Source organism: Apodemus sylvaticus, chromosome 5, assembly GCF_947179515.1.
Source record: "Apodemus sylvaticus chromosome 5, mApoSyl1.1, whole genome shotgun sequence".
NCBI classification, from domain to species: Eukaryota; Metazoa; Chordata; class Mammalia; order Rodentia; family Muridae; genus Apodemus; species Apodemus sylvaticus.
The window spans coordinates 30,806,398-30,828,818 of record NC_067476.1 but is presented as its reverse complement, the minus strand read 5'-3'; positions in this window follow the sequence as shown (position 1 = coordinate 30,828,818).

Genomic DNA, 22,421 nt, shown 5'->3' with positions numbered 1-22,421 from the left:
CTCTCTCTCTCTCACACACACACACACATCTTCTTGGCAGTTTCTGAACTTATACTTATGCATCTCACTATTTCTGAAGCCAAATGTCCTATTTTTCCTGTTATATGAACCATGAATTTAGTTTTTATGAGAGCGCATTTATATTGGATTCTTTTGTTACAGCCTTGAAGAGTTATGGCAACTACCTCCTTAGCTATCAATTCTTCTTGTACTGAACCTTTATTGTCCAGGGAATCTTAGAACATCCACTGGAGATAAGGTCTGTTAGGGAAATGCAGTTTTCCCACAAACGTCACTCCCATCATAAGCAGGTGCTGGGGTTGTTGATGAGGTGGAGGACCGTGTGTGTGCACCTGCTTAACTCCGCTCCAACATTGTTACCTTGGGGATTTCCATCTGCACTGAGGACTGTATTCAGGGAAGACAGGGTAAGCTCTTCTAACAGGAATAAGAAGAATTCATTAATCTGCCCTTGAACTTACTTGTCTCACAAGCTCTGAGCAAGGGGTATGAAGTTACAAAAGTATCATTCCTAAGAGCCTACAAGGTATCAGCAGCTGAAAATGCTCATTCCAACCCGTCGTACACAAATCCTCCTATTCTGAGAGAAGTAAGTGATTTCTCCAAGCGGATGCAGCTGTGACTAGCAGAGTGTGTTCATCACCAGGGCTGCTTTCTCTAAGTGTCCATCCTTGTTACCCTGTCATACTATTATCTTTTCTTAAAACCCCATTAAAAGTCAAATTTTTTTTGGCAAATGTACACATTGACAGATCCAATGACACACACAGCCAATGCTGTCTGATGATGAAGAAAAATTAACACAGGATAAAAAAAATCAAAATACAAATTTAATTCTTTGAATTTTATAATGAAAGTTTCATGGGAAGTATAAGGTAGAGATATCTTGGAGTTAATGTATATGAACAGGGAAATGTTTATTTACAATGGATAAGAACTGTCCTGCTGTTCTGTGAATACAGTGAGCTCTCTCTCCATATCTATGCACTATGTATTTATATACATGCACACACATGAATGTATGTAGTCTTTATGTGTATCATACACTCACAAATTCACACATGTACTGTCACACCACACACACTCATACCCACAATCACATCCACTTACATCATTCATATATACTTTCAGGCACTCATGCACTCGCACACAATTATACACTCACTAATGTACCCGCATTCATATGCACACTGTTGGAAGGAGAATCTATAGAGGTTATGCATGTCCACTTACTTCTTTCCTGTAGCAGAGGAAATAGTTGGTCTCTGGATTTCAAGCCTCCTCTTCTGTACAGAAGCCAGGAGCACATCTTTTTGTTGTTTGAGGACTCATATATTGTACAGATTGTCAGTGGAAGCTTAATTCACTGCAGATGTTATAATAGAGTGAAAAGAAATAATGGGCCTTTGTGCTATTTATTCTGGTATCCTTGTCTTTCTTGAAGATAAAAATGGATAGGAGAGGCATCAGGCTGATGAATGGAGATGGGAACACATCACCAGATGGGAGCTGCATGCACTAGGCTATCTTAAATAAGATGAGTCAAGGAGACCATGACCTTGAGTGTAGTGGGCATACACAATTTTCAACAAGACCGTTTGCCTGTAGTCTAGGACTTCTGAAAATTCTTAAGAACATCTGAAATGAAATGCCACATAAAGATTATTTTTCAAAGGAGTTCTGAGAATATTTATAACAAGAGTTCTAGGCTAAGGTAGGTAAAGTTGATCAAAAGACTCCAGTTTATGTTTAAAGAAGGGTATGAGGCAGAGGCAAAATCATTACAGATTTAATACAATGGAAAGTCATCCCAGGGGACTTTGGGTATACTGGAGCCTTATAATGGTGTCTCCTGGATATGAATTGAAATATTTTGAAGGGTCCAGTTGAGCAGCAGCAGTTAATGAATTGGGCAGACAGCACAGAGCACAGGCACATCAGCATGCCAAAGGCAGGGTAGGAAAAGGGCAACACTCAGTGTTTTCACAGAAGCAAGGTGACTCAGTGATGCAACTAATCCCTAGCTCAGGATCATTGGGCGGTTTCTGACTGGCAAAGCTTCAATTGACATTTGTTGTTTTGCTTGTCTGTGTTTGTCTGTGTCTCGCGTGCTAAGTCACAAAAGGTTTTGGAGCGATGGCTAGCTACATAAGGAGCCTTCCTGTCTCTTGTTTCTTTGTTTGTTTGTTTATTTATTTATTTATTTATTATAAATGTGATTGCTATGCATATAGATTAAGATGTTCTGTTTGTTAAAGGAGACATTGCAGATAGAGACACTGCAAGCTTTGTACGGTTCCTCAACATTCCTGTTCTGGAAAATTCATTCGCAGTGCCTTGGTGCTGGGTGGCAGAGCCTGCCAGGGAACATGCAGGTCATGGAAGCTCTGCCCCATTGCTGTGCCATGAAAGAGGTAATGGCAGTGCCCCGTTCTCTTCTACTCTTCCACCATTTGAGGGCCTAGCATCTGTCCTTTCTTCTTCTGGTCCTAGCCAGACACAGAAAGGAGGCACCAGACACCGGCACCAGGGCCTCCCTGTTGGAATTCTATTCTTTATGGTTATGCAGTCAGTTGTATTATGGAATTGAAATACAAATCACTTAAGAACAAGGCCCTCAAATCCTAGACTAAACCTGTGATAAAGTGCCATGAGGCACAGTACTCTGGTCTTGCAGGGCAGAAGCAGAAGGAGCCTCATGCATCTAGCTCTTGAAACCTTGAGCTCAGTTTATCAGCAAAATGGAATTATTAATTATTAATTAATCATCAAGACAAATTATGCATGTGCTCCTTTTAAACTCTAATATCCTATGATGTGTCTGCCCAGTTATAGTCCTCAAAGCTTGTGAATAAACTTAATAGGTCTTTGTGTCAGCTATTTGGGATTTAGAACAGATAAAGCTGACATCCTTAAATTACTCAAAATTTCCAAACAGTATGTGAAAGAGCAGAAGACTAACATCTCATCGCCTGATGCTGCAGCATAAACTAAACTTCCTAACTCCCTCTGTCTTCAGTGAAACATGACCAGCTGATACTGTAATGTAAACTTAATAATGTTTTAAAAAACACTGCTAACATCTAATTCCAATGTAATAACTGTTATAATAATGAGAATATATTTTTTTCTATTATATGTAGTGCTGGGAATCAATCTCTGAGGACTCCTTGGCTAGTGCCCACAGTATATGGTAGCCAAGTACTCCAACAGTGAGATGAATCTTCAGCCCCCATGTAATAATAATTTTGGTATTCAAATTTGTAAAGTCTTAAAGAGACCAGTATGTGCGCATTTTGCTAGTTCCCATAGCAATAGCTGAACACTGCAGATCTTAGGTGTCTATCTATCTATCATCTATTCATCTATCTTGTATTAGCTTGTGCTTGTGCATATGTGGTGTGTGTGTGTGTGTGTGTTTTGTGGTTTAGGAAGAGGTACCTGTGGAAATATCTGCATGCATGTGTCCTGAGAATAATATCTTAAGTATTACCCACTTTATTTTTATTTCTAAGGTATCATCTCTCATTAGCCTGGGTCTCATTAAGCTAGGATGGCTTGTTTGCCAGAAGGTTCCAAAAATTCACTAGTCTCCATATGTCAGCACTGGGAACACAAGCACATGCCACCATACATGTATTGTTATATGGGTTCTGGGGACAGAGCTCAGCAACTTATACTTGCAAGGCAACCACATTACTGACAGATATTTGCCCGGCCCCATCTATTATATTTTAATTATCTAGTCTTTAGTACATTTTTCCTGATATAAGCAGATATGTTCTTATTAACAGCCAACATCAGTAAAACATGTTTTTGGAAACAAGCAGAAAATACTTGTTTTAAACAAATTTTTAATGCATAAAGTTTATAAAAGATTTCAAATGGCACCAGGACATGACAACTCAGAAGTGGCTCCAGTGTTTAAATTATTGACACGGTCTTTGTAAATCACAATCAGCGTTATAAATCAGCTCTTCTAGAAGCCACGTTAGATGAAGTGTCCATGATGCCCGTGCATGCGGCAGCAAGCCTGGGTGAAGCAGACAGCAAGACTAGTAAAATTTTAGGAAATCTGAAATAGCCAAGGAGAGTCTCACAACTTGCTCTGTTACCACCTTGGGTTTCGTGGCTACAGAAAAGTTGATGGTTATCTCGATATTATTTCAAAATCAACTTTAGGAGGAAGCTATTTTATTTTTTTTAAATGAACATTTTCAGTAAACGCTAACAGCTTGATTGTTTCGGTGGGGCGAGACAGAACTGGATGATGTGTTTTCATGGTGAGACCACTGTAAAGCTTAGCAGAAGCAGATGGTAAAGAACAACCCGGGTCTTCCGACACACTCCTGAATTGGAACATGAGCCTGGACCCAAACTAGGGGTGAGTATGGGTGTTGGGGTAGAGGAGAGGATAATGAAAAGGAATGTTAGGAGGAGGAGGAGGGAGGAGGGAGGAGGGAGGAAAAGAGGTAGAGAACTTAACACTTTTAGATTTTGGCAGCAGTTGCAGCTTAAACATATTGTAAAAGACTCATCATTGATGCCACTTCTGGACAATCCTCCATTCTCAAAGGTCTACACTAAATGGCCTATTGGTTCAACCCCCTCCCCCCAGCCCTCTAGAAGATGGGTAGTTTTCCTCTCCTCTTCAACATCAGAACAGTGTGCACCTCCCCAGTCACATATTTCATTTCACCAGCCCTCCTCTCCAGGCAGCTCACAATTCCCACAATCACGTATCCACAGCAACTGAGAGGATGAAGTGTTTTATGAGACTCCCGTGCACACTCTTTGGCTAAAGCTTTCTCTACACTATTGGACCCAAATGCTGGGCAGCTGTTCCGGGCTTGCACACCCAGCATATGTGTTAATATGCATCACATGACCCCAGTGTGGAAGCACGGCAGTTGTAAACACATTGGAAGGACAGAGACACTTAAAGACGTTGCAGGCATTCATCTCAGAGCACACAAAGCGGGTTTGATATACCCTAAAACTCTCCACAAACTCCTCCATGTTAGACCACTCATAGATAAATGCAGCCCTGCAGCCCCTTGGAAAAGCGTGGTCCATTCTAGTCCTGGGTTCCAAGCTTCTATTTCCCTTTCCCACTGGGAAGCAACTCAACAGTTCTTTTTTAAAAATTATTTACTTATTCATTTGCATTTCAAGTGTTACTTCCCTTACCTGGTTATCCCCCTCCCAAAAATTCCCTATCCCATTCCCCCTCCCCCTGCTTCTATGAGGGTGTTCCTCCACCCACCCACTCCTGCCCCCCCTTGATTTCCGTATGCTGGGGCATCTATCAAACCTTCATAGGACCAAGGACCTCTCCTCCCATTGATGCCTGACAAGGCTGTGCTCTGCTACATATGCAGCCAGAGACAGGTGTACTTCTTGGTTGGTAGCTTTAGTCCCTGGGAGCTCTGGGGTGTCTGGTTGGTTGATAATTGTTTTTCTTCCTATGGCATATGGTATGGACTCACTGATAAGTGGATATTAGCCCAAAAGCTCCGAATACCCAAGATACAACTCTCAGACCACATGCAGTTCAAGAAGAAGGAAGACCGAAGAGTGGGTGCTTCAGTCATTCTTAGAAAAGGAAACAAAATACTCATGGGAGCAAATATGGAGACAAAGTGCAGAGCAGAGACTGAAGGAAAGGCCATCCAGAGACTGTCCCACCTGGGGATTCATCCCAGGTACAGTCACCAGACTCAGTCACTATTGTGGATGCTAGGAAAGGCTTGCTGAAAAGAGACTGATATAGCTGTTTCCTGAGAGGTCCTGATGGAGTCTTACAAATAGAGAGGCAGTTGCTCACAGCCAACCATTGCACTGAGTGCAGGGTCCCCAATGGAGGAGTTAGAGAAAGCACTGAAGTAACTCAACAGTTTATTATTATTATTATTATCATTGGATATTTTCTTTATCTACATTTCAATTATTCCCTTTCTCAGTTCCCCCCATCCCGAACTCCCCTATCCCATCCTCTCTCCCCCTACTTCTATGAGAGTTTTCCTCTACCCACTCCACAACAGTTCTTCCTTTTCACACCTCCTTGGCTATTTGGAGATTCCAGCTGGGTAGGGAGCACGGCAGGAGAAGGAAGAGGAGGAGGAGAGGATGAGGAGGAGAAGGAGGAAGAGGAGGAGAAGGAGGAGAAGGAAGAGGAGGAGAAGAAGGATAAGGAGGAGGAGGAGAAGAAGGAGAAGGAGGAGGAGGAGAAGGATAAGGAGGAGAAGGATAAGGAGGAAGAGGAGGAGGAGGAAGAAGAAGAGGAGGAGGAAAAGGAAGAGGAGGAAGAGGAGGAGGAGGAGGAGGAGGAGGAGGAGGAGGAGGAGGAGGAGGAGGAGGAGGAGGAGGAAGAGGTTACTTCCTTTTTCAGATAGGGCCCTGAAGGACTCTTTGACCTATGGCCTGGGAAAGGGAACACCCTAAGCAATTGCAGGCAATCTCTTTCTTCCTTAAGGCATTCCATCTCATGGGCTAAATTCAACAGTGGAAGGTTGTCTTGGCAACCCAGGCCAATGACTCTGAGCAAAAGCCAGTATGACTGAAAGCAGGAGAGGCAGCTCGGGGAGCTCTGAGCTCTGAGCTCTTTCAACAGTCACCTTTATGTAACACACTCACTAGAATAGTGCAAAGAGTGGTTGAGCCTTCTGATGTGGATTTGCTTCTGTGGGGTAAATAGATAAGCAGTTGAGTGAAACGGTAAGAAGTCACCAGCTCACCACCAACAGCCTTGCTGCTCATGTGAATGTATACTTATCTTTATGTCTTTTTTTAGTATGGTGCCTATTTGGTCTTTCCCAGTGCTGCTCAGCCTTCCTAATGCTGTGACATTTTCATAGTTCCTCATGTTGTAGTGGCCCCCACCCATAAAATCATTTTCATTGCTATTTCATAATGGTAATTTTGCTACTGTTATGGACCATGATGTAAATTTCTAATATGCTGAGAGGATCTGATGTGTGTCCTATGAGAAAGAGTTAGTCCACCAAAAGGGGTCATGACCTGGTGTCTGTAGAGAAACACTGCTCTAACACTGTCATTTCCTATGTTCAGAGTTTGTGTGGTGAACATCCGTGTTACCTCTTCATAAGGATTTAGTGTTTTACAATTTAACGTTTGCTCATCTGGCCCCAACTCCTCGGGCTTTGGGCCTCTAAGTTGTGGTGGTCACTGTCTTATTTTAGTGCTAAAAGAAAGTGTTGAAGGCCAAAGAGCTCCCTGTGCAACAGGCATTGAACACGTGTGGTCTGGACTTTCCCAGCAGCCCCCACAGTTCAGATAAGCCTGGCCTGACTGAATGCCACTCACTTAAGCAGCTGGCTGAGTCTTCAGGCCTCATGCTGTCTGCTACCTTGCCTCCACAGAAGCCTGCTCCCCTGTTGAGAACTGTTTTTCTATTAAAACTGAATACTGGATGCCCAGGCTGATTCTAGGCCTTGGCTGTTGTGGACAGTGCTGCAATAGCACAAATGTATAAATGTGTGTGTATCTCTGGGATATGCTGACATGGATTCATACATACACTCTCCCTCTCCCTCTCCCTCCCTCTCGCTCTCCCTCTCTCCCTCCCCCCCCCCTCTCTGTCTCTCTCTCTCTCTCTCACACACACACACACATAAACACACACACACACACACACACACACACACACACACACGATCAGGACAGCTGGATCACAGTCATTCTATTTTTAGTTTTTTAAATAAGAGTTATCATAGTAATTTTCATAGTGGCTAGACTAATTTATGTTCTTCCATATGGTGCCTAGATTTTTCATATAGATGAGTAAAGCCATCTAATGTATATAAGTGAGATGAAAATAGAAAGTAGATGAAGGAATGAGATAAGCAGAATGGAGAGGGGGGAGGGAAGAGAAAGGGCAGGATCATAGAACAAATACAATCAAAATATATGATTTACTTGAAATAACTTGTCACCAGAAAACCAACAATATGCATAGACAACATACACCAAGAGTAGTTTTTAAATAGTACCCAGTTCCTACCCTAGTAACTATTTTGCCAATGGTTCTCGATTTTTTACCTCTAAAATTCTTTCTTGTGTGTAAGAAACAAGCACATATCTAGTAAAGAGAGGATGATGATTAGGACAAAAATACCATAGGGATTTTATAAAAGGGTCATCGATTCCCAGCATCATATCCATGAAAACAACTACACTTAGCAAGGCAGGTTTGGGAGAGACCACATCTGGGTCTGGAACACACTGAGAAACAGATGTGGGCGCCGCAGTGAAACAGAGACAGGAAGTGTGTATGAGTGAAACCTGAGCAAGCCATCTGAGCTCAGAAATCTGAACAGCCAAGGGTGCGGTGTGAGAGGCACAGTCGGCCCGGAAGGGGTCGTCCTTCCAGGGTGCATTTCGTATAAAAGATAAGCATGGCTTCGTTAATATGGTTTTAGTAGTGGCTAAGCAGAACGCATTAAATACTCTAAATTCTTTAGGAATAAAGAATAGGAGCCCTAAGAGCTGGCCCTGTCCATAAAGAAATGAATTATGTTAGAACGACCTGGAAGGGTCATCTCCATTTGTCACAGCTCAGGGGAAATGGAGAGGTAGAGTCTGAGGGATTCATCCATGTAGGCTACTCCTGAGACAGATCTGCTTCATCCCAGAAACACTGGGAAGGTGTGAAAAAGGCACAGCCGAGAACTGTAGGAAAGAAGGAATCCTGTGGGCCAGCATGTCTCTGCTGAGTCACATGATGTCTCGCACTTCCAAGTTCAGTGTCCCCAAGGACCACACTGAAACCTTTCCCTGTGCTTTCCCAGAGATTTGTGGAAAATTAGTCATTATGTACCAATTTCTCTAGTGTCTTTTAAACCATGAAAGAGATTTCACTTCCACACTCCAGGGAAGTGGGGGAAGAGGAGACAAAAATGGCTATGCAGGTGCTTCTGTGTCTGCTTCAATTCTCTTCTTGGAAATGGTCGTGACTTGTAAGAGCTGCTTTAGGGAGGATATGTTTCTGGAAAACACAGGTCTTTGAACACAGAGGAAGAGTGTTCCAGATTCAGTTTTACATAAAAAATTGTAACATTTCCTTTAAATAATAAACGGCACAGTTCTGGGTATTGCTCAAGTGCAGAGAATTTCAGTGAAGTAGCTAAGACACAAAGAGATCAGTCAAGTCAGTAAATGGACTATGGGGATAACTTCCCCGAAAACCTCAGGGACACAGACACACTGCAGTGCGTCTCTCCCCCTAGTCTCAAGTGCTTAAGTGGCCTATTTTAAGGTTCATGTTTTGGAGTGATTTTATAGAAAGAGATATTGAGCGGTTCAGTTTTCTATGAGCTTCAGGAGGCAGCTACCCAAAACGCACACTGTTGAGAAGGAAGGAAGGTGAAAGAAGGCCTGGTTTGGAAGTTGTCAAGACAAAAGCTGCACCGTCCATTTTGATGAAAATGTATCTTTCAAATAACATTGGACATTTCACCTGATAGCAGTTCTAACTTGCTGATCATCCACTGAAATGTGGTTATGGTGGTTTGAATAAAAATGGTCCCCAGAGGCTCATAGGTTTGAATGCTTGTTCACTAGAGAGTAGCACTATTTCAACAGATTGCATGGATTAGGAGATGCAGACTTGTTGGGTAGGCATGGTCTTGTTAAAGGTTTCAAATGCCCAAGCCAGGCCCAGTCTCCCTTCCTTCTCCTTCCTCCCTCCCTGCCTCCCTTTCTCTCAGCCTGGGTTCTGTGGCTTTCAGCTACAGTTCTAGTGCCATGCATTCCACTGTACTCACACCACAATGATAACAGACCAACCTCAGCAACTGTAAGTAAGACCCCAATTGTTGTGGATAGCCCAGGGGTTGCTTGTATTTTGATGCAAATTCGCTCTTCTGTCAGGGGCTGTGAATGAGGAAGGAGTCACATACACAGGTGACTTCTCCTAAACCATCCCCTAAGGAATGAAGGAGCCAATCAATGGGCGAGTAGGCGGGACTTCCGGGTTAGAGAGGGAGAAAGAGAGGAAGCAGGGGAGAGTTAGGTCTTTTTGGACAGGAATAGCATGAGGACAATATATAGCTACGGGTGTCTCTAAGCTTCAGTGGAGGCTCCATCAGGATTTGCCACTGGAGGATTTAGATTTAATAAGGCTTACAAGACTGGGATTTTAGTTGTCGAGCCCAGCAATTATGTTACCGTTGTTTCTGAACTAAGTTTGTGTTGCATTTTTCTTCATGTATCTTGTCTGGGTTCAAGAGAGAAAGGCATGGCTGAAAAGTGTGGGTTTGCCATGACCACAAAGGTCATGGAGATTTTGAAGCATGGAGACGGCATGGTAGCGACCCACCAGTGGGAATTTCGTAATCTGGGTAGAGACATTTTGGAGCTCAGAGTTAGACTCCATGCGACAAAAACAGGTTAGCCTCCAGCACATGGCTGGCCAGGCTGCCAGGACAGAGGCATACGCTGGGAATAAGCTGGTTCATTTTTATTGTTTTCTGCAATCTTCTTTTATGGGAAAGTATATTGATCATAGTAGATCTTCACAGATTAAGAAACTGGTCCTTGCTGTAATCCTTTTATTTCTGCTGGGATCATGGACTCTAAAAGTATAGGAGCCAAGTCTGAAATATCCAGTTACATCTGCTCAGGATTGTATCCAAGAGTGACGAAGCTGGGTCATAGTTGTTTTATTTTCTAAGGTTTTTAGGGATTGGCATGCTGAATCCTCATCCCTGTCTTTAGATCTTGGATTTGTTACAGACATGTGAAATTATTAATGTATAGAGGTATATAAATTATGTATAATTATTGTATAGATATGTGAAATTATTAATGAAAAAAAGGGATGGTGAGAAAGTTATTCGTCTAAGTAGCCAATTATTTTAAAATGTAGACAATGATGATACCCATTCACAGGATTACCATGAGAACTTGTCACGCCAGGGTGATCACAAAGTAGATAGATGGAGTGACACCAGAACAACAGAAATTTATGTCTTTTGCTTTTAGAGGCTGGATGTCTGGGATCAGAGTGTAGCACAGTTGGGTTCTGTTGAAAGCCTTCTTCCCAGCAGCAAAGTGCTGTATTCTTGCTCTGTCGTAACTTGCTAGAAAGAGGAAACAAAAAGACAGCCATCCCTTTCATGCAAGCCGTATTAATGAATTACCTCCCAGAAGGCTGTACTTCCTAAAGCCATCCCAAGGGAGTTAGAATTTCAACATGTTGATTTTGGGAGATACAATCATTCAGTCCACTGAACCGTCCCAGGGATAAGGCAAGAGAGTGTAGAATGTACTAATTGATATGTAAATGGGTTCAGGAATAGCCAAGACTCAGTCAGTAAGTACACCTAAGAGGCCACTTCCAGAGGCCCATTTGGAATGGCATCCTGGGATGAGCTCCTACTGTTTTTATGAGCTTCCTTCTTCTAACCACATTCACAAGACCTGGAACAGAGTCTGGGAAGTCTTGGATCCAGATACTAAATACAGCGGGTGCATCTATACTTCCTGAAGTTGTAACTGTGAGTGATTTATATGTTACTTTTTCCTTAAGAAGAATTTCCAATGGAATGCAGACAATTCATACTATGACATGGGACATCATTAAGAAAAGTTGCCAAGGAGCACAAGGTATAGACATAGTGGAGTGCATAAAGAAGTAGAAAGGTAGACCACAAAATTAGAACAAACTGTTTTAAATTTAAATGTTATCCATACCTGACTTAAAAATGTATATATATATTAACAGTATGTTAATATATACATGTATATTAATAATCACACTATGGGTTGCCAGTTTCCAGATGTCTAAGAGGCAGTAGCTATTGCTTTAAGGGCACTCAGGGGATCCCCTTTATCAGGAAACTAAAAAGAATGGCATGTTGGGGTCTCTCATGTGTGCCTCTGTGAAGTTCCCAGTAACACAAACAAGATACTTTACAAGACAATTTTCCAATCTGAGACACTTTGACTCTGATGTGATAGGATCCTCTTTTCCCTGTTCTGGCTTTCCTTCTATCACTTATGCTTGGAAGCATGGGGAGCACTCTCTATGGTGTAGCATGCTTTCAGTCAGTAGGTAGATAAGCCTTATGCAAGCCTCTTCCCTGGCTGCATGTTTCATTTGTAAGAACCCCAAAAACCGAGGGTGCCCCAGCACCCCATTCCTTGGAAGGCAACACCCAAATCACTCGCGAGAAACGGTCTCGATGCAATAGCATGAGGATTTCTTTATTCCAGAATTCTGGGTTCCATAGCCACATACCACACAGGGTTAGAGGACTATGGACCCCGAGTGCCGAATTGCGACAGCTTTTATAAGTTTACGACAGAGCCCTCGAATCACAAACCAATCATTTCTTAGCATGGAGAGCCCGCGAAATGCGAGCCAATCACGACAGCTTTTATAAGCTTACGACAAAGCCCGCAAATCACAGACCAACCAGTTTAAATTATTGGAGCCCGCGCTCAGTGACCAATTAGTTTCCTATTTTTTTTAAATGTCTATAGCTGCAGTTTACAGAAGATAAGCTTAGCCCATTTCCAGTTACCTTGTGAGGCCAGGATCACCTATTCAAGGCCTTTCTGCTAGGTCTAAACAAAGGGCAGGCTCTGGAATGTGACCTTTTACCTAGTTTATAACAAAGTGAGATAGCATTTTAAACTCCCGACTTCTTGGGGTCATTAGAGTTAGGCTGTATTATTTTCTATTCTTTCACATTCACTAAAGTTAAAATGGTCAAAGTTAAAACGTCATCTTTAAGGAGTACACAGGAGAGCATTGGCTTGAATCGCGCTTATTTTCTCTTACTGTCGTTGGATCATTCCTCTAGGAAGCCACATCATGGCAAAGCTGCAGAAGTACACGGAGGAGCTCCTCATCTGGAGTTTGCAGATCTGGACAAGCCTGGATGGAGACGGTCTCCCTTTGTGCCTTTGACCAACAAACGTGATTTCAAAGATGTTGTCTATTGTTATGGTAGAACACAGTGACCAAAATCAACTTGGGGAAGGAAGGGGTTTGTTCCATCTTAGAATGTATAGTCCACTATTCAACGACATCAGGTCAGATATCGAAAACAAGGAATATAAAGGCAGGAGCTGATGTAGAGGTCATAAGTGAAAGGTGCTTACTGGAGTGTTCCAAGGGGCTTGCTTTTTAAATAGCCCTCAGAACCACCCAGCCCAGAGTGCTACCACCTACAATCACCTGGACCCTCCCACATTAATCACCAATTAAGAAAATGCATTACAGACTTGTCTACAGGCCATTTTCCTGGAAGTATTTTCTCAGTTGAAATTCTCTCTTCCAAAGTGACTCTAGCTTGAGTCAAGTGAACATAAAACTATGAAACATAGCTGTCTTGAGACATAGGCATCTGCGGTGGTTTGAATGAGAATGGCCACCATAGGCTCATATGTTTAAATGTTTGGTCCCCAGTTGAGGGGAACTATTTGAAAAAGATTAGTAGTGGTCTTGGTGGAGTAGGTGTGGCCTTGTTAAAGGAGATGAGCTATGGGGTTTCAAAAGCCCACAGCAGGCCTACTGTGTCTGTTTGACTGCGGCCTGTGGATTGGGATGTCACTCTCAGTAGTCTTCCAGCGCCATATTTGCCTGTCAGCCACCATGCTGTCTATAATTATGGTAACAGACTGACACTCTAAAACTGTATCCCTGATGAAATACTTTCTTTTACAAGTTACCTTGGTCATGGTGTCTCATCACAACAACAGAACAATAACTAAGACAGAGTCTAAGTAAAGCTCAGTGTCCTGAGATGAAGAAGTTTGAGAGTAGCTAATATAAGTACAAACTCAAGACAGGGTCCTCCTGGGTAGAAGACACTCTTCAGATAAGCCTTCTCGACAATACATCAGTGGCATATTGAAAATCACTGTGGGCCTTGGCCTTATTTCCCAGGTCTAAGTAAGTATGCTTTATTTATTTATTTATTTATTTATTTATATTTTAGTTTTTCGAGACAGGGCTTCTCTGTGTAGCTCGGGCTGTCCTGGAACTCATTCTGTAGACCAGGCTGGCCTCGAACTCAGAAATCCACCTGCCTCTGCCTCCCAAGTGCTGGGATTAAAGGCATGCGCCACCACCACTGGCCCTACATAAGTATGCTTAACAGGAGCGGAGCTGAAGTGTCCACACAGGCACCCAGGTAGGGTTGCCCATCCTCTGAGGCTCTAAGTTATCCCATGTGTAGAAGAAACATGCAAACATCATTGAATGAAAGTACCACACTCAAGTAGAAAATTCTGCTTTTCCAGAAAACAGAGCAAACCACAAGTTAAGATTAAAAAAATGGTGTCATTCTGAACCCATCAACTCATGGGTTCACATTTACCATGAGTCTGCTAGAGATTTTTAGACTAGGATTGCTTAGTATCTTAAATTCTTGAACTTTTACTTTTTTAATTAGCAAAGAATTAATAGAATTTGCAATGGTGATTAGCCTACAGCCACAACAGAAACTTCTGACCCAGTAACTGAGAGTTATCAGGAAAGTTACTATAGTTGAGAGTTCAGGGTTAAACATTTCTCCACAAAGAAGTGCTAATTTCAGTGGCAGAGAGGGATGACAATTTGAGAAGCTTCCTTGGGTGTCCTTTGCCATTATTACAGGATAGCAGCAGCTGGCTGTGGAGGTTACACCCTCAAATAGCATCTGTACTCTCAAACAGAACCCGTGACGTTGTACATGTGTGTTGAACAGAGTATGCCCATTGCATAGGCTCATTCATTGAATATTCAGTTGTCTGGTTTTTGACTGCTAACCTGTGCACCCATAACCTGAACTCAGACCGTGAACTACAATGTTTTACTTTTGATCCTTTCTCTTACAAATCCCATTTCCAAAGTGACTTAGGTCAATAACTTTTTCTCCGGCCCTTTCAGTGGTTTGTCAAAGTCTGCATTCCGTTCTTGGATCAGAAAACCTCCCAAGTAGCATCTTGTTTGCTTGTTTGCATAGTTTGAGACTCAGTTTACATGTTGGGAGGTTCATGTGTGTTGACAAATACAGATCTTACCTGCTTACTCTCTTGTCCAGAGCTTTTCTGGAACAATTTTAGCCCATGCAACTAAGAAATCCATTACATCTGAGTAGTTTCATGTGCTGAACTCTGTCTCACTAAGCCAGTAGTTCAACCTGCAGGTCAGACTCTTTGTGGGGTTGAATGACCCCTTCACAGGGGTCTCATATCAGATGTCCTACATATCATATATTTACATTATGATTCACAACAGAAGCAAAATTGCAGTTATGAGGTAGCAACAAAAGTAATTTTATGGTTGGGGGTCACCACAACCTGAGGAACAGCATCAAGGTGTTACAGCATTATTGAGAACCACTGTGAGTGCCTGTGCTGACTCTGAAATGTTGGTGACTTGGACGGAGAACGGGCAGAGGGAAGAGGGCTTATGGGACTTTTGGGGAGGGGGCAACTGGGAAAGGGAAAATCATTTGGAATGTAAACAAAGAATATAGAATATAAAAAATTAAAAAAAAAGGAGTCTCATTGCCTTTGTTCACTGCAGTTCAGAGTGGGAGATGCATGGGTGTGGTTTCGGTGTTTCCCAACTCTGCAGCTCTGTGCGGTGGTGTTTGTGTTAACTCTTGGCCCTTAGCATTTCAAATATTTCCTTTGCTTTTTGTTTGTCCTTCTCTACCTGGTGTTTCCACTGTGCATAGGTAACAGCTTTAAAATCTTCCCACAGTTCAGAAATGTTCTGAGTTTTAAGTCTTTTTTTCTTCCTATTTTAATTTGGGAAACCTATTGACCTATTGTAGAATAACTTGCTTTACATTGGCCACACCCTTTGCGCAAAAGAGTATATAGAGGACATTTTCAACTTCTGCTGGTGGATTCTACTATCTTCTTTTTGTATTTTCCCAGTATTTCCACTTCCACTCATTGCACATCCCATCTCATATGTTTTCTACTTCTCCCACTGGAATTCTTTACATACTAGTCACAATTATTTCAAATTCCCAAGTCATTCCAATGTCTGTTAAAGGTAAGTCTGACCAGCTAAGAGGATTGTCTTTTAAGGTTTGGGGTTTTGCTTGTTTATTTGTTTTGCATTTTGGCAGGTGGATTACATAGTCTTCAGATGTAAAAGAGTTTTTGTTAATGTAACCAGAAGCTAGATTATGTTTGGTATTTTGGGTAGCTATATATGGCTAGGGCTTTGAAATTCTTGTGTGCTGACTTTGGTTTTTCAGAATGCCTTTCAGAGATGCACATCTTGTGTTTGCCTCAGCTGCCCCACACTGTAATTGTCCCGAAGCATTGCTGGTGTCGAGTAAGTCACAGGAAAGGGGAATGTTCTATAAGCTTCCAATTAAGAGCCTGGCTTTTAGTTAGCCTTTTTCTCTGGACTCTGGGGGTCATGGATGCTTTTCTACTGTATCTCTGCAGGCAGACCTGCACTTTGTGACTTTGTCTGCAGCAATCTTAATTCACTTCTTTGAAGTAAGGACATCAACTGACCCCCCCATGCCCCACACTCACACATAGACACACACATACCCATATACATAGACCCGCACAGATACACACTCACACACACAGAAACACACATATACAGACACACACCACATACTCGTACACACACTCACACATAGATACACAAATATATACACATAACACATAGAAACACACACACACACACACATTTTTGGTGAGGAACCAAGGCTAGATGGGGCTGCAGTGGAGAATCGGTGGGGTGGGCTATGACGAATGTCCTTTTCTAGCCAGGATAAGGGCCTGGATAAATCCAGCTTTCCCTGAACTGCTTTTACTTGGAGAAAGCAGTGGTTACCTTTTTTTATGATTACTTTTCATTTCTGTTTCTGAGAACCCTGTGACGATCTTAGCTATTTATCAGGAAGACTTAATGTGATTCCTGGAGCCACAGGCCTTAAAAGCACTTCCCCCTCCTTTAGTAAAGATCATATGAGACCCCCAGTCTCAGCAGGGAGTCAGGAAAAGCACCAGGCCTTGTCTCCTGGTGAACTCCAGTGCCTCTGTTCCTGGCCAGGGCAGCTCTCTACCTGGAAGTTTCTCCTGCTTCTGGCTGCTGATTTTCCTTTATCCCCATGGTTCTGATGGCTTCGTGTAAAAACACTGGCTCTAGATTTATCCAGCTTTTCTTGTCCTAAAACTTGAAGGCCTATGACAGATTTCCCGTTAGGCAAGACAGACAGGCAAAGGCTCCATGACTGGGAAATGAAATCGATGGTGAACTGCCAAGATGGCTGGCTTCTTCCTCCTCCACACCTGAGACAAAGATTCATAGCTTAAAACAAAGACCTGGCTGTCTTTCTGTCCCATCAGTAGAGCCCCCTGGCTATAGGATGGTCAACAAATTGAAGGCCAGGCCAGAGCGTGTTTACCCATGACTTGCCGACCTACCAGACTCCCTGTCTTTGTTCAGACTGACCAGTCCTAAATTAGGGGGAGAAAGCCCTTAAAGACTTTAAAAGACTCTTAAAGCCCCCAGGCTTTGACTTACGTCCTCAGTGCCCATTCTGTACTGCAGAGGGTCTTTCTCTGTGTATGTCTTGTCTGCTCTCTGTGTGTGTGTGTGTGTGTGTATGTATTTCTTTACCCCAAATTAAAGCCTTTCTGTATGAGCTGCTTCTCCACTACTATCTTTTCCTGCCTTTTAATTCTTTAATTGCTGGAGCAAAGAAGCCCAATAAAGATCCTTAAATGGTAACAGAAATAGAGGGATCGTTTCTTTATTTTTTTAAAAATTCATATATTTATTTGTTTGTTTATTTTACATCCTGGCCACAGTTTCTCCTTCTTCCTCTCCTCCAAGTCCCCCCTACCACTCACTCCTCCTCTGTTTCTCTTCAGAAAATGACAGCTCATGAATATCAACCAGCTCTGGCACATCAAGTTGCAGTAAGACTAGGCACATCCTCTCCTGCTAAGGCTAGACAAGGCAACCCAGTGGGAGAAACGGGTCCCAACAGAGTCAGAGATAGTTCCTGCTATCTAGGAGTCCCAAATGTGATGTGTGTGGAGCACCTAGGTCAGTCCCATGCGTGCTCCCTGGTTGGTGATCCAATCTGTGTGAACCCCTATGGACCCAGATTCATTGAATCCTCTAGGTTTTCTTCTGGTCTCCTTTCCTCCTCTGGCTCCTGCAAGAGGGATCATTTTTGTATCCTTTGTATTCAGAGTGGAAAGTAGAAGTTTCACCGGGCAGCGGTGGCGCACACCTGTAATCCCAGCACTTGGGAGGCAGAGGCAGGCAGATTTCTGAGTTGAGTCCAGCCTGGTCTACAGAGTGAGTTCCTGGATGCCAAGGCTACACAGAGAAACCCTGTCTTGAAAAAATAAATAAATAAAAAAGAAAGTAGAAGTTTCAAATAATGATTTTAAAAGTGGTCTTTACATCTAGCTTCATATAACATAAATTAAACTTAGATATTTGGGCCCTGTTCCACCATGAGATATAAACCAAAATGTGCACACTGGTGATACACAAGATAGTTTGAAGAGGGCTCACGGTGGATTTGTCAATGCCTTTTTCCTTCCCTCCTCTATGTAAACAACAACAACAACAACAAATCTAGACACATGGATTTCCAGTTTCATACTCTTCTGGATTCCTTTGCCTGCCTATTCCGTCATTCCTCCTAGGGATGACCTCAGGTAGCAGGCACATCCTCTCCTGCTAAGGCTAGACAAGGCAACCCAGTGGGAGAAACGGGTCCCAACAGAGTCAGAGATAGTTCCTGCTATCTAGGAGTCCCAAATGTGATGTGTGTGGAGCACCTAGGTCAGTCCCATGCGTGCTCCCTGGTTGGTGATATCAGGTAGCAGCTCCCTAGGATTCAGAGATATCATATGAGGTTAGAGAGGCAGGTCTATCTGTCTGTCTGTCTGTCTGTCTGTCTGTCTGTCTGCCAAAGATTTCCTTCCAGAAGAATGGTGTGGAGTAAAAGCTATTGCTCAGGGTTTTTAGGAATCTATTTTCTCTCCAGCTGAAAAATTAAATAAAATAGGTCTCTGGTTCAGTAGCGCCTGTGAGGATGATGAAGGAGGCAGTGTCCTGGCATTGAGCCCTCCCACAGTGCTGCCTGCTGCTCTCCACCCTGAGACAGTCTTTTTTTGTAGCTGTGCCATTTTGGTCCCTTTTACCCTTTCCTCTGTTTCTGAAGATGGTTGGGAAGTCACACCCTCACCACCATGCTGGAAATCCAAAGCTGTCACTGTCAGCCTCCCAGTCTGCAATTGCAGGATGAACCACAGGAATACATGTCACTTTCAAGTATATAAAATTTTGCCACAAAAGGACATTTCTTGTTCTGGTTTAATTTCTTTAGCCCAATAAAATGAGGGGATTTTTATGGTCTTTCTTTCTCTCTCTCTCCCTCTTTCTTTCTTTCTTTCTTTCTTTCTTTCTTTCTTTCTTTCTTTCTTTCTTTCTTTCTTTCTTTCTTTCTTTCTTTCTTTCTTTCTTTCTTTCTTTCTTTCCTTCCTTCCTTCCTTCTTTCTTTCCTTCCTTTCTATCTTTCTTTCTTCCTTCCTTTCTTTCTCTCTCTTTTTACCCTCTAATTCACTACCATTAGAATCATCTAGATAATGGGGAAGTTAGAGCTTTGTTATAGGCTGAATGTATATAATTGTCTCATTTGTGCTGTGAAACTCTCACAATGCTGAGCTAATGAGTATTATTTGTGAGATAATCAAGAGAAAGGCTGTTTCTCTAAGGATATTTCTGTGTGACTCTGCTTAAAGCACAGGAGTCTGGGGAACCAGCCTGCTCTGCTAGGCACACTAACTTCCTCCAGGAAGGTAAAATTCCTGGCATTTTCGAAGGATCACATAGCAAACCCAGACTGCCTGGGAGTCACTCTCCTTGAATTACTGCAAATCTCTCCCCCAGTGAACACTCTGTGCCCTCAACTTTTTTTTTTAACAAAAGAGGAGAGTGAAGAAATGTGGACTTGCTCTTGCAGCTTTTGTGTGCGTGTGTGTAAGGCAGAGAAATAAATTAGATATTGGCCATCCCTGCCTCAAATACTTACTCCAGTGAAATTATGACTGTGCTCAGCACACAGGAGTATGGTTCATGCTGAATGAGCGGCAATACAAATTAGAGTTTTACACAGAACTGAGCTATTTTATGTATGTTGGTAATTCACGCACTGTTGAGTGATCTAGCTGTTGTTCCCTGTGTTTATTCTTCCATTGCCCCAAGCGACATGATTAGATTAGAGTCTCCGTAATGAGGGAGGGGCATGAATGAACGGCACATGCGTGACTCTGCTCGACAAACTGAATGGCTGATCTTGTGTGTGTGTGTGTGTGTGCCTGCCTGTTATACATTTCAAAACATAATAAAACAAAGACAAAACCCAACTGTTATTTCCTTTTCCCATGGAAAAATTAGTAAATATTACTCAAATGAAAGAAGATCAAGTTTTGCCGCTAGCTAATTTTGCCAGGCAATGTTGTTCATTACCTTATATGTATTTGCCCTCTACAACCCATCGGATTTGTTTGGAGCATCCGAACCTAGAATGTGATGGACTAAAAACATTTTTTTAAAAAGAATCAAACCTTTTATGTGATGTCAATGGCCCACTTTTATACTTTGAAAACATGGGGACACTCAATTTTTGTTTCTAAGAGCAATGATGTACTTTTCCCAAGTTCCAGATTGACTTAGGGAGATTGACACACAGAGGTAGCATGTCTGATTAAGTACTAACATGGACCAAACAGAAGCTGTTAGCTGGGCCCTGGAGTGTCTTTCCAGACCATTAACAAGGGGTTGAAGAGACAATGGAATTACACACAAAGACACTGGGTCAACTGAAAAATGGTTGTATGTGTGATTCTGAACCAAGAAATTGATTGAAGTTTGAAACCAGCCTAATGCAATGTGTTGGTCCTGAGCAGAAACTCTGATCATCTGTGAGAACAGAACAATCCAAAGTTGATGGAACTATTTAGCTTAGTACCCTGATGCCCGAGGGACCCGAAGAACCCATCTGAGAACTGTTTAGTAGAAATCCTTAAAATCATTCTTTAAGAAACTCATTATTATGGTTCTACCTTATATGTGTTAGCAGTTAAGAAATAATCTAAATTAATCCTATGCACACAAATAAGTTTGCTCAACCTATGTTCAGCATTGAAGGTGGAAGAGAGATTAGAGGTTATGATGCAGAACATAAAGTGTCCAGACACCATCATAGAACAGTTAATTCTATATTGGCTCAGTCTTTTTTAGGTACTTTGCTACCTATTCATAACTGGGGCCTCTGCCTCTAAATGTATATGGAAAGGACTCTGCAGAGTCCTACAGACCCCTGAATTGGCAAAAAATGGTGTCATGAGATATTGTTGGTAGTCCTTTTATTCCTGCACAATGCTAAACACAGATAGGGAAAACCATGTTTTTACTTCTTCCAATTATTATTCATTTTTTATTGGATATTTTTTTATTTATATTTTAAATGTTTTTCCCACCCCAGGTTTCCCATTTGAAAACTCCCTATCCCACCCCCTGCTCTGCTTCTATGAGGGTGCTCCCCCCACCTATTCCTGTCTTCCCTCTTTGGCATTCCCCTACACTGGGGCATCGAACAGCCTCAGGTCCAAGGGCCTCTCCTTCTACTGATGTCAACAAGCCCATATTCTGCCACATATATGGCCAGAGCCATGGGTCCCTCCATGTGTACTCTTTGGTTGGGGGTCTAGTCCCCAGGGCTCTGAGGGGCCTGGCCTGTTGACACTGTTGCTCCCTCCATGGGTCTGCAAGCCTCCTCAACTCCTTCAGTCTCTTCTCCAATTCCTCCTTTGGGGACCCCACACTCAGTCCAATTGTTGCCTGCAAGCACCTGCCTCTGTATTTGTCAGGCTCTGGCAGGGCCTCTCAAGAGACAGACATATCAGAGTCCCTTCAGCAAGCACTTCCCAGTATCTATAATATCCTCCTGGTTTGGTGACTGTATATGGGATGGTTAATATCCACTTATCAGTGAGTGCATACCATGTGTGTTCTTTTGTGACCAAATTACATCACTCAGGATGTAATTTTCAAGTTCCATCCTTTTGCCTGTGAATTTCCCAAAGTCATTGTTTTTTAATTGCTGAGTATTATTTCATTGTGTAAATGTACGGCATTTTCTGTATCCATTCTTCTGTTGAGGGACATATGAATTCTTTCCAGCTTCTGGCCATTATAAATAAGGGTGCTATGAGCATAGTGGTGTATGTGTCCTTGTTATATGTTGGAGCATCTTCTGGGTTATGCCCAGGCGTGGTACAACTGGGTCATCACTCAGTCCCATTTTCAGAGGAACCGCCAGACTGATTTCCAGAGTGGTTGTACCAGCTTGCAATCCCACCAGCAATGGAGA